Here is a 6,554-nt window from a genome sequence, read left to right on the forward strand (position 1 = left end):
CCTGGAAGCTATACGCCGGCTCCCTCGGCCAATAATGCGAGATGAGCGCGCAACCCCAGAGTCGGTCACGACTGGACCTAATGGTCAGGGGTCCCTTTACCTTTACCTTTAATATGGCTTACAAAAAAGAAGAATCCGCCCAAGTTTACTGTTTGGGGAGAAAGTGGCATGTGGGTGCCGGCAGAGATTCACTTGCTCAAATCCAAATGACTGAAGTTGGAATTCAAACCCACATTTCACACATCCAGTTCCAACTCTGTCCCCCCAGGCTACTAACACAGCCATGGAAGCATCCTCCAGAGTGATCGCTGTAGTGACAAGTGGATTGCAGAGGCAAGATATTTTTATTTTTATTTAATTATTGCATCTATACCTTTCCCCCCCAAGGTGTTCAAGGCGGCATACATAGTTCTCTCATTTAATTCCCACATCAACCCTGTGAGGTAGTTTAGGCTGAGAGGCAGTGACTGGCCGAAGGTAACCCTGTGTGCTTCATGGCCAAGTGGGGCTTTGAACCCTGGTTTCCCAGGTATGACACTCTGACTCTGAATATAAAGAGGAATGACTGGATGGATCAGTAGGTGTTACACATTGGCCTGGTGCAAAGCTTCTTGGCACCTTAATACAAGCAGGATGTATCAATAAAGATGTTGACAGTGGTTAAGGGTATTGTAAAATGTAATTCAATTCATTATATGGAGCTCCAGAGCCTCATATTTCAGATTGCAGTATCTATCCAAGAAATAATTCAACTTCCTGATACTCCCTGGAAATTAATTATCCAGTATTGACCTCTGTTGGAGCCCTAAAGGCTTTTGATCTTGGTTCATGTACAACGGTTTTCTTTTATCTATTCATATGCAATTCCTATTACAGGAACTATGCTGAATGTTGCATATAAACAAAATAATATAAAAGTTTCAATAGTAAATGAATCAACCCCAGCAGGTATTTGTCATTTCTGTGTACCCATACACCTTAGTTTTTGCTCAGCATCATGGACAGTCTATATTTAAACCTTATTGCATTGTCTTTGAAATGACTGACAGAGTCACTGAGTGCTGGATCTGTGTCAATTAAATTGTCCTAATTTCCACATACTAGACTACAGGGATTTAGAGGCATAGATTGTGGGTGTTATTTTGTGTGGGGCTGATAGATGGATGGCCCTAACCTGTGATGGGTAGTTATCCAACTGTGATTTTGTACTCCTAGCCTTCAAAGATCCTATGACCATCAGCATAATGAATCAAAAGCAAAGATTTAAGATATCAAATGAAGCAGTTGCTAGATCTTCTCCTAGCCCAACAGCACCATGTGGGTATAAAAACAGGCAGAAAAGCTTGCCCACTCTCTTGCCTTACTCTGGTGGGGTGCCATTACAAGAAGGTCTTAAAGTCCCTTTCTTTTTCCTGACCATTACCTTCTTGTAATGGCCCCATAGTTTCCCCACTAATTTTGACCAAGGACTGGCAGACCACCAGAAGTGCCTTCAAGGAATGGATCTGGCCCAGGGGCTTGTCACCCCCTTGCTATAAATTTTCATGTCCTCGGCTTCAGGGCCTCATGTGTTGTCCTGAGGAGGACTGTGATTTGGAAAATAAAACAGTCACTTCACTTGAGGGGGAGCCCTTCAGCAGCACACTAACTCCAGCATGAGAATGTGGTTCTTCCATCATCCTTGGGGTCCGCAGAAGCTTCTCCTGCTCTACTACCTTGTAGGACCATGCAACTGCAGATCCCAGGATCAGTGCTCCTACTGAAGTGCAAAAAGGGTTTGTCTCACAGAGTGGAAGCCAAGCACCCTGAACTCATAGATTCGGTTGAAATCCTTGCACATCATTACAGAGCGAGAGAATACGAGAAAGAGAGAATATCTTGGCAAATGGCACACCAGAAGCAGTAACTCCCTGCTTTTGGTGCTGTCTGTCATTTCCTGCGTGAACATAGCACAATTGCTCCTGCTGTCCATCCTGAATGCAGCTGAGTCTTGCTTGCCCTTTGCCCTGTCTTAAGGGGTCTACTTGAGCAGTGTTGTTTGAGCTTGCCTTTTTATTTTCTAGCTAAAAGCAGTTATTCTGGTCAATTGAGCTGAGTGTGTTTGACAGGTTTGCCCTCCGTGTCGCTGTATTGCTGGTGTTTCAGTGGTGCAAAAAAAAGCAGTGTTTTCTGCTATACTTCAGCAGAGAACCAATATGCAGTAACAGAAGTACAATGATCGATGAGCAAACACTGACTGTAATTAACAGCAGACAAATGTGAGCACAAAGGATCATTTGCCCAAAACGTGCATCTATTACGGATGTTAATGTGCGATTAAAAATTCAGTTAGCTGCATCTAGATTCTAAATCGGTCACATATGGTTAGTGGCTAGAATGTTACACAATTCTAATTTGGTATACCTTGAGTATATAATAATATTATTTATTATTGTAGTTCTCCTTCATCCCAGAGCCTCTGGGCGGAGAATAACGAAACCTCGATCCAGAGATTTCTTATGTGCACATTCCTTTTCCTGGGCAAAGCCATGAAAATGAACAAGGAAGCATACATGAGGAAGAGATCACTGATGCACATGCAGAGCACAGGCCTTGATGGATTGGAATGTGAATAAGATAATAACCACCTGTACTGTCAGCCTCCAATCATCCATAAAGGCAGGTGTTCGAATTTATTTTATCTGTTTTTATTTATAAAGATATTTATATACCACTGTATCATAAACATGTATCACAGAGGTTTGTAACAATATAAAAACAAAAACAGACAATAGAATCATAGAAAGTTAAAAACTAATTAAAAGTGAAAATAAAATTAAAAACAACATCCATCAACCATTGTGGGGGGGGGTGTACTGTACTCTTAATTGCCTGCATAGGCCTGGTGGAACAGTAAAGTTTTCATCAGGCATTTAAAACATGGCACAGAAGGCACACTCTTATGCTCTTCACAAACACTTTTAAAAAAAATAATGGACAAAAAGTAGGAAGGGGAAGACATAATACAGAGTAATCACAAAGATTTCTGGGCAGGATGCCTACCGCAGAAAGCACGCACAGTCTTCCAAGCAAGGGTTCAAGGCCGACCCAAGGAGGAAAATGCACTTTTGCCAAGCAATCAAGTGAGAGGGATAGGCCCGGGCAGACTCAGACACACGCTGTGAGTAGCAACCTCCAGTGGCTCACCAAGTAGAATGTCAGAGGCAAAAGAGAAGGAAATCAAACCCACAGAGCAGTTCCTTAACCTCGCAGCCACAATAGCAGACCCAGATCACACTCACCTCAGTACCTGGCCATAGACGCTAGGGGTACAGTGGCTGCAGGAGGAGCTAAGAGCACAGGTTCAAATCCAGGATACATAGCTGAGCCATTCAGGAGGAATGCTTTATGGACCACTAGCCTGGCTAACCAACACTTCTGCTTATATTACTGATGTGGGCTTGCCTGTGGGTTGAAGGAGTATAGGATATGGTCCCTCCCTTGTGCTGCCTACATCCCACTCATTATTCCACCCAATGTTAGCTCTCCTGCCTGCACATATGTATCATGATCACATAGTACAGCAGTGACTTGGGCACACTCAAAGGCTGAAGGACCAGTGGTTCCATAAAAGGAGGGCTTGAACACCACTGCAGAATAGGAGACACCAGAGGCCAAGTTGCTTATGTAACTGAGATGCTGGAGACTCCTAAGCCTGGACTGGAAACTGCAGCACCTATCCCTAGAACCAGCAAGGGGTCACTATGTTCATCACTAACATACACTCCGCAGAGCTGATCAATCACTTCCCAACACAAACTCATGGAAAATGATGGAGTGCTACTGTAGGTTTTGGTAGTCATTTTATCTTGCCCACAGCGACTTAACGATCTCATCGGAAACAATTATTAAGTTCGCCACATCAAGCACTTAACCTATTTCAAATACCACCCACATGAAAAAGATGGTATTGCTGGAGACAAAATACAAAGGAGCCAATCAATTGTGCTAGAATACAAAGACTCTGTAAAAAGAAAAAGTATAAAACAGGATTTAAAAAAATCTCATTCCCAGCTGCTCTACTTATCATAACTGATAAAACGACAATTCCTTAAGTGCCACATAGCACTTGCATTTCATATTCAGTGAAGTAGGGAACCCAGTTCTTTTCTTGCCTGCCCTCTGTTTAGCTTCTCAAGTGGGCCACTGTGACTTCTTTTGTAGTAGGTGTATGATGTCTTCTCTTGCTGAGACACCATATGGGACTCCTTTGCTTTCCTGGGGTAATCTACAGTGCATAAGAAAATCATGTTGTTTGATGCCATTAATATGCATTTATGAGGAGCTCATCCTGTTCTCCATCCTTAGGAAGAAAAATTGTGTCCTCTTAATGCTAATTGAGCAATTGTATAAAGCTTCTCTATTACACTTAATCATTTTTCTGATTTATTCAGCATGGCCCATGATCATGGGTGATGGGAGTTGTAGTCCAGCACACCTGGAGTGAAAAGGCAATTCTAGAGCCCATCCGAGATCTTTCTTGACTCTTTAAGCAAGGATGAGGAACTCCATCATCAAAGTCTCTGATGGCTAACCACAGGGCCGGCTCTAGGTAGAGTCCTCGCTGGGTACACCTATGGGCAGGAAAGCTTTGCTAGATGAAATACAATTGTCTTTTTTTGGGGACTCCTGCAACGTGTTTAAGTTGTTACTCTGCTAACTATACATTGGAATCTACTCTGGATCAATATTGAGTAGAATTCCACGACAGTAAGATACTTTTGAGACTTTTTTTGTATAATGTGTCAAATAAATAATGCTAATAATAATATAGATTCCCCCCATGAAAGCTTAAGCTTATTCTTATATGTTGTTATAATGCATAATTATCTCATTGTATTCAAAAAACAAAACATAACATACAATTAGAGTCATGCAATTTTGCCAAGACAGCCACTCTGTCGTGGCTTTGTCCCTTGCATCAGGTATTTTCTGTCAAAGAACTGTACATTAATTCTCTTCTTAACATTTTCAGAATATCATTGGGTTAGTCATGCCATCTGTTACTTCAAGTACAACCACACAGCTTTCTGGTGGGACCAAGCATATGCTGCCCTTATAGATTTGGACGTCACGTTTTGCTCCATGGCACAAATTTTTAATTTACTTCTCCGCATCCAGCTGAGAAAAATGTCCATGGAAACAAAAAACAACTATGTTTCAGTTATTATAAAAGTGATGGTTGCCAAAAGAAGAAACTGTGAGTAATTCAAGCCTTCTTCTCTACATGAATTAAGGCAACAAAAGTTGAAAGACGTCCTCCTACATGTTGGCTCCTGAAGGCTGGAGGGGGAAATTCAGAGACCTGTTTCTTACCCACCTTGTATCACAGGGGTAGGCAGTATGTTGCCTTCCAGATGCTGTGGGCTACATCAGTCCCAGGCAGCATGGCCAATGGTCAGGGTTGGAGGGCACCACTGTAGTGATTCCTGCTGCATCCAATCTATACTCTTGGGACTTTTCCAGTTCTGCCGGTTAATTTAATTAATCAGCTGTGCTTGATATTCCAATTTCCTTTTTCCAGAATGCCTCCCACAAAAATGTCTGGAAAGACTTTTGGAATGAGACTTTATTTGTGAAAATACTGCTGCTGTTTAATTTTTGGCTAAGTTGCCTGTTATCTAATTGGAAAAGGATCTAGGATCTCTATCTTAAATAATGCTTTTGGCTGTCTCGTCAATTAGCCATGGAATCATAATTTTATTTACCTCTCTATTACACTGTTACCCATACTACTTGGGTATGATTCAATGTCCGCTTCCATGGTTGTAGTCCCTCAGTGGGAATAACCTTGAATAGGCTCATTGATTCACCATTTTTAAACATTAACTTCCGTCGGATGAATTCTATAGTAACTTTCAATGCCTTCATTCTCTATTAACTAGTCACTGTGAAATCTCTTCAATTCCTGCATCCTTTCTGTATTCAACTATATGCAAAACAGTACTCTGCAGAGAAATGCATGCATTTTCCAAATGCAACCCAATCAGGCTTTCGTCTGGTGCTGGGATGACTCTCCAAATGACCAGACCTTTGGCTTCAGACTACCTGAGCCTTGGCATGGCCTTTGGCTCCCATGGTGCACCAACCCAGATACTGATGCTGGACTATCACCATGTGCTTTTTGTGATCTCTTGGTCTGCTCAACTCTGCAATCCAGCCATAACCAGGACTGCACATACAGTGACGAATTTAATCCGTTCCAAACGGACCTTCGTAAGTCGAAAAATCCGTAAGTTGAAGCCAATGGGGAATTTTTTTTATTTAAAAAATCGCAAGTCGAAAAAATTCTATCTAAACCGCATCCAAAATGGCGGACGGAACTCTGTAACTCGAAACATTCATAAGTCAAGTCATTCGTAAGTCAAGGTACCACTGTATTCATAACGCAGTTCTCCAGCGTCGGGTCCCATCATCCCAACCTTTTTAGACTTATGGTCAGAAATGATGGGAGCTCACCTGGGGGCTCCAAGTAGAAGCACACTGCCATAACCTTCTACTGTTCCTTTTTTAGG

This window comes from Zootoca vivipara, chromosome 1 (genome assembly GCF_965207765.1).
Source record: "Zootoca vivipara chromosome 1, rZooViv2.hap1.1, whole genome shotgun sequence".
NCBI lineage: Eukaryota > Metazoa > Chordata > Lepidosauria > Squamata > Lacertidae > Zootoca > Zootoca vivipara.